Source organism: Labrus bergylta, chromosome 14, assembly GCF_963930695.1.
Source record: "Labrus bergylta chromosome 14, fLabBer1.1, whole genome shotgun sequence".
NCBI classification, from domain to species: domain Eukaryota; kingdom Metazoa; phylum Chordata; class Actinopteri; order Labriformes; family Labridae; genus Labrus; species Labrus bergylta.
In genome coordinates this window covers 6,915,542-6,925,777 of record NC_089208.1, presented here as the reverse complement: position 1 = coordinate 6,925,777, position 10,236 = coordinate 6,915,542, and the positions used below count along the sequence as shown (strand labels likewise).

General features: G+C 41.0%; 1 protein-coding gene across 3 annotated transcripts in view; it reads left to right on the top strand.

Moving 5' to 3' along the window:
• The first annotated feature begins 821 nt into the window (after positions 1 to 821).
• The window catches only part of sptbn2 (spectrin, beta, non-erythrocytic 2), a 52,905-nt gene continuing 43,490 nt past the window's right edge, over positions 822 to 10,236 (top strand). Inside the window, exon 1 of one of the 3 annotated variants that reach the window (XM_065962766.1) lies at positions 822 to 1,240. The gene's annotated coding sequence lies outside the window, so the exon portion shown is untranslated. The remainder of the gene's footprint in view (positions 1,241 to 10,236) is intronic. The other 2 variants (XM_065962765.1, XM_065962768.1) reach the window with 2 other exon arrangements.

The following is a 10,236-nucleotide window of genomic DNA, read 5'->3' as shown; positions in this document are numbered from 1 at the left end:
GCAGGTGCTGCATGGTGTCTCAGAAATAATTTAGCGATCTGCAGTCCTTAAATAAAAAAGCTTAATGGACATTGAAACGGTGTTAAAGAAATTTTGATTTCTTGAAGTTTTTTTTTGACTCAATAAATTGCCTGTATGCTGGTATGTTTCAATGGCTTCAATGGTAAGGCAATGTGTGTTTAAAACAGTGAATATTGGGAGAGTATCATCCTACACTAATTCCATTTCTTTGAATATATATTATCACCAGATTCAAAGGAAGGTAGACTAAATAATGGTAAAATGCGAATCTTTGAGCACCATAGAAATGCTGTATTGAGCTGCTACCCCCCATTTAGATTCACAGTGATGCATTCAGTGTACGTTTTCTATGCTTGCATTGGCATATTCTCAATGTGCTACTTCCGGATTACGAGGCTGCAAAATCATTTCCAGAAAGCTTTATTCAAATACAAAAAACGGCATACTGTGTGAACGGTTTCAGTTTTAGCACCAGGGACAGCACCAGATGCACGCTCCTCTCAGTAATTGTGCATTTATTGTTGAGAATAGTGTGCACGGTGTTTCCCATGTGACTGTGAAGGGTCAACACCCACCCACCCACACACCCACTCTCCTACCCACCACCACCTCAATCACCCACCCACACCCCCCCACAACGCACACCCCTAACTACCACCACCACGTCCACTTTTCTTTCTTCTCCCTGTTGAACGGGAGTAACGCTACAGGGGAGCGGGAGTGAGCGAAGGTACGCACGGCCCTTTCGGATGCTTGGCCGCGGGGAGAAAGAAGAAGAAGAAGCTGCTGCTGCGGATATCCGTCTTGTATACCTGCCTTCTAGAAAAAAAAAAAAAAAGGGACTCCTCTCGTCGCCTGTTTTCTTCTTCTTCTTACCCGCTGAACGTTTTTGAATGAAAGCTAAGATAACCGGCTCGGTTTCGTAACACGCTGCACCGGTAGCAGCGCGGAGGAAAAATACATGTTTTTTTTTTTTTGTTGTTGTTTTTTCCGAGGATGCGGATTTGACGGAAAGACGATATGAGAGTCACCTGGGATTTTGTTTTTTAAATGGTTAAATTTTTTTTTTGAATTAGCGCGTCGTTAGCAACGGAAGATACCTTTCATGTCTGGTGAAATACTGTCGTTATAGTAACAAGAACGGCCTTTGATGTCTGGCGAAATACTGTCGTTATAGTGACAAGAACGACACCTTCTGCTGCAGGAGACAAAATAAAGGGTAAGCGCGCATTTTGGTTGTATTGCTGTGGTTGAAATGGACCACGTATGTTAATTCTGGGTTTGTTAGCCGGCTGCAGGAGAAGTGTGTGTGTGTGTGTGTGTGTGTGTGTGTGTGTGTGTGTGTGTGACTGCAGTGCCTCATGTTAGTTACTGGGCTCCATCTCTCTTGTGTGTCTGTCTCTTCTTGCCTTTGTTTGAATCGATGTCAAACGCAGCCACATTGTATCTGCGCGTTTTGTAACAAGCAGCCTGTGGATCTCTGATTCATCATCTGCTAGGACACCAAACAAGCCTTGTTGCCTTCCTGCTATCCAGGCTATTATTTTTCCCCTCTCACCAAGATGTAGTTTTGTGCAGGCATCTTGTAAAGCTGCATTTTATCCCCCCCCCCCCCTTTCGACATTGTGGGCTGTTGTGTGGTTATGTTATGATTGGAGTGTAGGACTGAGGTTTATAGCCTACTGCGTGCCTGGCCTATACCGTGAGTCATAGCAAACATGCCATCAGGTAAGAAAAAAAAAACCCCATGAGAAAGTGCACTTAATTCAGAAAAGAAATGCTTGTGAACACGTTGTTTGGAAAATGTGCGAAATGCGTTTTGATGTGGAGCCCTTAAATATGCAAGTATTGGGGGCTGAGTTTGATAGCCACGTGTAGAGGAGGCTCTGAGAATGAAATGACCCAGAAACATCAGCCCATTGTTAATTTATTATCGTGACTGAAAAGGAAAACACATGGGCGTGTATATTAATGAATTCAAATTTGAATCATCATGCTTGATTAGCTGTTTGAAATGTCATTTTTATTTTTACTTTATTTTTTTGCATACCATGAATTGCAGGTGCATCTATGGCTAAAAGAAGTTATTGTAAATTGGTGTTCCAGGATGGTTAATTGTTTTGGGATAATTTGGCAAACTGAAGAAGAGATCAGAGAAAGGATGCTTAACCAAGGATACACTAAAGAATAAGAGTGAATATCAGATAAGGAGTAGTGTATCACATTGGCTTTTACAAGGAGACAGCCCCTCACATGCGGTGTTGACTGACCTTTGCCTGTAAAAACGTCTCTGTTGATTGCATTTAGCTGATGTTCACTGATAGATCCTCAAACCTCTCAATGCTCACTACAGTGTGAGAGCTTTGACTTTTTTGGTTGACCCAAATGGCCTCTTCATTACAGGATACAGGCTACAGCCATTACTACACAATATGTCAGCAGTGCTCAACACATCACAGGTTTTCAGATGGCTTTATATTCGGTGACTCATTTCAGTGACTGTCTTCTCGAAGATGGTGTAGAAAGCAGGCGGTTCATTCTGTTACGCTTGAAAATTGTATCGCATGTATCGTTTGACCATTTCCGCAATTGCGAGTAATACGCTCATGTTTATAATTCTAGCTTGATTACAACAGAAAGCCACCACTTGTTTGGTATCCACATCGATTCATTTTCATTTTAAGGATACCATATCTTACCTTACATACAAATTAGACTGAATTCTCTTCAAAAACAAACACGATACAATAGTCATGCCTACAAAATGTAAGCCATGTCTTCAATCCGATGGAACCAATACAGAGCTAATCCATCTGGTAACTGAAGACATTACCCGTTAAGTTTTCTTTATTGAAATTATTACATAAAGTAACACCACATTCCCTTTGAAGGCTTCCATTTTTAATGGAGCTGAGCAGGGTTACCACCAGAGGGCGACATGATGGCCTTTCCCTCTGTGCATCTAGTTGCAGTGATGCTCATGAAGCATTGTCTGCAGGCCACAGACAACATGCTAAATAATTAACGATCTTCTCCCCTTGGAGCTGTCGCTGAAATCCTGCCTCAGAGGCCTGCTGTGATATGACTAAACAACAAAGGTGAAAATAACGCTGTGTAATTGTGCATTAAGACACACTGTGTTCTTGGAATAATTCATGGGCCATTGAGCTGTTCTTGTGTTTTCTTTGTCTTGGCAGGTTAGATGGACGAACTGACACACACAGACACATGCGCACACACACACACACACACACACACGCACAAACCTGAGCCTGTACCTAGTACAAATGCATTTTTGCATGTATGGTATAAACTTGGAGATAATATACAGTCCCATTATGTCTGTATCAGCAGTGCCATCCCCTGATCTGAGTATTGTTGTTCTGTCTGTCAAATCCATACGTTAGCAAGTAAGAATACAAATTCAAACTGTGTGTTCTACAAAATATGTGTATCAATCATAGCTTGACAAGAAGAGAGCTTATTTGCAGGACAAGTGTCGTATTTGATAAAGATTGGAACATCTCAAATTATGACGACATCCTGTTTATTTGACAAATGGTTGGTTGGTGGTTTGTTGCTCATAGAATACTTGTAAGATCATACCATGTTATTGTGTAAAGGTCTGCAGCAGGTAAAACTGAATGGCTTTTGATGGAGTGACAGAGTGGTTGGGATGTTAGATGGATGAGACATGGCTGTTGGCTGGCGAGATGGACAGCGTTCAACAATGGACTTGGGCTGTGAATGTGGGCCCCCCATAGTGCTGATTCTCAAAATCCCTCTTGAACAAGCTTTTTTTCCAGTTCCTGCCATTCACACTTCTATTGTGCTGCAGTGAACCGTGACAGCCACCCAGCCTTGTGTAAGTAGTGCTGCTTTCTGATGTGCAGTTTTTATGTGTCTTCACAGTTTTTCCAGTCTTAATTGTAAAAACATCATCAAAACTGCAGTGAAGAGTTGACTTTGGCTAGTTATTGATATGTTTTCTGCAACAGTGAATTAAATCGTTCAAATACTGTCTTGGCAAGTGAAAAAAAAAGCCCTGAATGCTTCTGCACAAGTGTTTAGCAGAAGCACAACACTTGTGCACTCGTGCTGTGTTACAAGGTCAGAAAGTGACACTTGTTCTACAAGAGCTGTAACTTAACAAAAACACACAAAGCATGGATAAAACAAATATATGGAAGAGACTGAGTGTGGTCTTGATTTTTACAATATTTATTATGCTGTAAAATTTGTTTTTGTAGGGGACTTTTTTGAGTTTCTGAAATATTTTGATATAAATATATTAAGTTTGATCAAACATTGTACTGTATATAAACATAGATGTAGTCTCAGTGATGTCATCCATTGGTATCTGAAGCAGATTTTTAAAGACAATCGGTGAAAATCACCCTATATTGGAAATGAAAACTAATTCTTGGGCAGCCTTGTAACAGACCAAGAGCTGGAGCTGAGGCAGGCTTTAAGTCTCCGGACAAACAGATACAACGTGACCGCATGTCAGTCAAATCAGCCACGCCCCCCCTTATGAATAACTCTTAACCTTCGTAAAATCAAAACAGATGAGTTACAACAAATCTCAACCTCCGTACACAGCGTTTGCTGAGAAAGAAATGAGCGTTTCAGACCAAATTCCTTAAAAAAACAAGGACTGTAAAAAAATTCAGCTGTAAAAATGTTGTCAATTTTGAATGGGTATGATCCAGGCTTTTGCAGCGAGCCTCAAAATGACACATGAAAAAAAGTGCAGGCTTTGCACTTCTGCACTGGCTTCATTTTTCAACACCAGAAATTGCAGCTTGGCCAAAACACATTGGTTTTTTGATTATAAGACTGATGCAGTTTTTAAATTTGCTGTTAGGAAGTTGACATTCCAGTCATTCGGACACTCCAGTGTGTTATCTGGATCTTAAAAAGTAGGTCATAAGTATGAATATTACAGCATCTTTTCAACAAAGTGATGCCGAGACATAACATTTTTTGTGCAACATAAGATTTATTTCATCTTGAAACCAACTGAGACCAATTAAACTGGAGAAATGTCCTGAAAAACATAAAATATGCATCGGTTTTGTTGGAGAGCTTTGTCATTAATGTAAATATCAAAAATCAACTTGCATCTATAATTAAACTTTGGCCAATTAGCAAAGTGGATTGAAAGGTATTTAAGTGCTTTGATGGCAGTTACAGTCAGCAGAAAAACATTGTTGGCATAGTTCTCTTTACATATACTGCCTATGGCTTGTATCGAGTTTTCTAAGTGTATTATTTTCCAAACCTATGTAATGCACAAGCGTTATATTGCACTTCTTGTCTGAACTGAATAAATTATCAGCACATAACTATAGGTTTTATGATTATATTACGCTAATATAAAAGTGAGTAAGATAATGTCACATACTCAATAGTAAATTAGGAGGAAAAGCCACTCATCAATTTTTAATAATCTGAAAGAAGAGGGGCGGCAAGAAAGAGGGCATTACAGGGGAACATATTCAACCATGTGGAAAACCTGCAGTTGTCAGATGTATATTTATGGCACCTAATGCACTTCAATAGAAATGTTACTATATGTTCTTTACAAAATAAAAATAGCAGGTCATAGAAAGGACTTTGTTTTAAAGCCAGTGCCCCAGTGCGTGGGCAGGCTTTTCATGCAGAGGCAGAAACTCTGTGCAGTTGTTGCACATGTGCACCACAGGCTCACAGTGTTGCCACCCCCGCAGGAATCTGAGAGTAAAATCTCCCTGCCAATTCAGCATGGGGCTATGTTAAGCAATTCCAACATTTCTAATATTGATCCGGGCAGTATTTGACTCACAAAAAGGGAAGTGTTTGCTTTTCACTAGAGCCTGAGTGTTATGGACTCTATGAGCCGATACAAACACCAATATTAGAAAGTGGGGAAAAAAAATGAATGTTTGCTTACATGGCAGCAAAAAAAAATTCCACGCAGATGGATTTATTTCTTATTGGAATTTAAGCTTAGTTATTCTAAAGATTGCTTTCTCAAACAAAACAAAAAACTCTGCTGGACAAACTGTGATGACATTTCTAAATGAACTTAAGAAAACGTGAATGTTAAAGTTGATTTTCCATTAATAGTGCGGTACTGACTGATGAAATCATTCTACAGTCAAATTGGTCAGGCTTTATTTAGCAGCTCTCAACACAATGTAACTGTCAATGAGCTCAGTTTGATCCTTTCTGGGGTTAATTGGTAAGGGATGTTTCTTGGTGACTTATTTCCTTGTCGGTTAAAAGACTATTAAAATTCAGACTGAACAACGAGTCTTAAGGTAGGAATTGAGTAAAAATTGAGCACCATAACGGTCTTTTGGTAAACACTGTCAGTTGGATTGCCGATTGTTGTTAACGTTACCAATGCTAGCACCGCTGGCCTTCAGTCCTCCCTGCAGGTTTTCATTTCCATGCCTGTGCTGAATGTAGTTACATATTGCTCCAGTTGATTTGCCAGTTTAACCTGAAACAGCTTACATACATCTCTATCTCACTTTCTAGATCAGCATACTGCCAAACTGTGCTGCTCCTACGACATATTATCTGTTCACTATGCTACAGTCAGTCACATCCCCAGCTAGTGGTGTGTGGCTGCATTGCAGTTTGAGCATAACATTTGGGTGGCATGAATGGGCAAAATATTAGTAAGTGGTTAAACTGACTGGAAATTCTGGTGCCTACCTGTGAGGGTGATGGCGTTAAACCGTTAGGTCGACTAAATGCGCACATCCCTAGAATTAGCCTTATATTACTTTAAGAAATACTCTTATTGCAATATCAAGTCACAGGAAATCACTTGTTAAAGCAGCAGCAGCTGTTTGACACCTCCTCCACACAGGCACATGGACTGTGGGTGTTTGGGCTGTGGATTCATGTGTATCTGTGGTTTGTCCATCATGAATTGTAGATCCACAGATTTTAAGGATCTTGCAAAATGGAAAAAAAAAAAAATGAAGCTGTCAATCAAGTGTTCTGCAGATTATACTGTAGTTTTAAATGTCTGTATAAATGAAGGGTGTTGTTGGTATGACATACTTTATATTGTTAATTAAATGATAAAAGCATGTTTATAGCCTCGTTCCCAGAGTGCCTCTCCATCAACCATGCATAAAGCCTCACACACACACACACAGGAGCAGACCTTGGAGTGTACCAAGAAGCGAGATAAGAGGGTAAGCTGGGTCTGTCGAGCTTACAGTCACAGTTTTTGGTCACACAGCTGGCTCTCTTTTTAACCTGGCTAGATCCCCGTTGTAATTTATAATAATATCATTATTACATAGAAGGAATATGTTTTTCAAGACTTCTGTTACTACTCATTATTTTATATTTTTTATGATATAAAACAAAGCGGTGCAGTTACAGTAACACAGCCCAATGCACGCATCACATTAAGGAGCCAGATCTATTGGCAACCCCAACTTTACCATGGTTTTTTTTACCTGTTTGGCCTCTGTCAAATTCACACTTTTAATCTTGGTAGATCTGCCCTACAGTAAAAAAGATTAGGACAGGTCACCTTAAGAAACAAATGTTCTTTTGTTTGTTTGTTATGTTTTATCGCATAGTAAATGAATTTGTCTTCTTAGTTTGTGGCAAAAAAGGCTACTGAAGTTATTTCCACATTTTTCATGAAGTAGAAGCTATCAGTTATATCGTTCCTGATTATGCTGCTTAAACAACGTGTATCATTCAGTGTAAGAGTTATCCTATGTTTAGTTGTCGCGTCAGGAAATATGAGAAGCATTGGTTTATTAAATGATAAAACAAAACCGTTAATACAGACGGTGATCACTGCGCAAAGCGTGAAATAACGCACAAAACATCCTCTTTTGAAGCAGAAAGCCCGAGTTCACAACAAGTTCACAGCCTGCCTCATGGTACCTGCATACTCAAATTGGAGCTTTGAGCTTGGTCAAAGAAAACCTGGTGAAGGGTGTGTTGACCTCACTTCACAGCACACCCCTCTGTAGGCATGCTTACACTTGCACTTGGTCTTTCTGTGTTTTAAAATGGACAGAGCCAATTCGAGGCAGATTATCCTGATCTGCATGAATATTTCATTCAGCGATGTTTTTAATTTGGGTGTCTGGCAGCTCCGGAGATTGATGCTGCCACTGTGACTTCCAGCCAAGTACACTTCAAAGCACAGACTGAGCTCAGGACCCATTCAGAAACAGAAGCGGGATACGCTGCAACTACGGCTTTGCCCTGCTTGTGCTACCGTGCAGGCTTTGGACATTCTTCTGAAGTTCTGGATCTAATATCGCTAATATTGTGGGGGAGCTTAGGGAATGTTATGAGAAAGTATCAGGTGAATTGTTCCAACTTTGTAGTAAAATCAATGTCACATAATTTTGTATACTCCTGACTGAGATTCATTTTTTTTTTCCACCTGGATTATTACACATGATTCTTAAGGGGAGACTTTGAGATCTGAATATCTTAACTCACTGACTCCTTACTCATTTTGTTTACATTGACAGAGATCAGCTGTTAATGCTTGTCTCACCCATTAACCTTTGACGGGTCAAGGCTGCATTACCACACAAAAGAAAAATGCTCACTATAAATTGATGTTTGAGCCAAAGTAACCCCCTAAAAAAAAAAAAAAAAAAAGAAATCATTACATTTACTTTATACAATTGAGTTGTGAGCAGAACTTATGCCCCCCCCCCCCCCCCCCCTAAAAAAAAAAACCCAAATTGTCTATGTTTATGCCCCGTGGCATGCTGCCGCTTGAGTGTTTGATGAATGTGATGCTACAGGTCAACAAAGGACCTCTGCTGTCCTATTCAGCTGGGCATTCAGGCCGGGGATCAGCGGCCTGCGGAGGGGGCCTCTGATGCATATGTGCCTCTGGCTGCCTCATCTCTGCAAACAGGAAAGGCTCGACGGCTGGCCTCAGCTCTCTGCTGACTCCTTCATTGTATGGGGCCAGGTTGGCGAGGCAGGCTTTGTGCACTGCATTTTGGGATCCCCACCCCACCCCCCACCCGCCAGGCTCATCTGAATATCACAGACAGGCAACACAGAGGTGCCACCTCAGCTTGAACCCATTAAAATGAGTTTATCTGAAGCTCTTGGCTGCTTTACGGTTCTAAAAATATATGTTTTCAGCAAATTTACGGTGTATTTGACTCTTTTAGTAAGAGTTGAATGGCAGGGCTAATATCTCTTTGTTTGGCAAACCTGGGAGTGTGGTTTGCTCGTGTGTGTGTGTGTGTGTGTGTCTCTCTATCCTATTCCCTTGGTGCTCGTGGCAGTGTGTCTGGCTAATGTGCACAGGCCTAATTCCCTGCAGGCAACTGATTGCGGGCTCTATTTCTCTTCCCTCCTCTCTGTGATTAACGGGTGCAGTGACAAACAGACCAGCTGGGTGAAGGGAAGCAGCACCGGGGAGGGGAGGAGGGATGACGAGGAGCATGTCGGTGGCACTGCCTCTCAAGCCGCTGGCTCTGCCCTGCTTTCTTAGCCGGTGTCGTTCTGCTTTGAGCGATAGCCTGATGTGTGTCTGCCTGGTCAGAGGCTGGGATTTATCCCTGAGGCGATCCTCATTGTCCCACTTTCACTCTTTCCTTTTCTCATAAGCCCTTCTCTTTTGAACACGCTCTTAGGGTACATGTCCTTACTAAGGCCTTTCTTATTTTATTTGAGAGAGAGCATTGTGTCTTGGCCTCAACTTACCCAGCTTGAGGATATTTCATAATAACATTAAAGTCAATGTATGCATGTGCACGCCGCTTTTGTTTTCATGGTGTGCATACAGCCCAGGACATACTATTGCAAAAACAGACTTAAAGAAGCCCTTAAAATAAGATTATACATTATTGATCATTGCGCTTGTCCGTGTTAAGGGACTCGATGTGAATCCATATTGTCATATGAAGGATATGTGACAGATTTTAAATCTTTCATAATATTAATGTGCGTTTTTCTGTCATGTTTTTGTGGATTAGGCCCTGAGGGGATTTTCTTTCATGGAACCTCTTTCATGTCCCCCTTTATGTGGCACATCTGTCTCGACTGCCTTGTTTGTCTGCGTCTCTGTCTGATATGAGCAGCATTGTTGCATCGCAGTAGCTTTGGGGCTAACATCTGATGTCTCCAGAAGGTTAATGTTTGGGAAAAACAGGACTCAAAAGGCTGCTTTTATGACTCTTGAGCACAGTTACAGTTTAAGGGGTT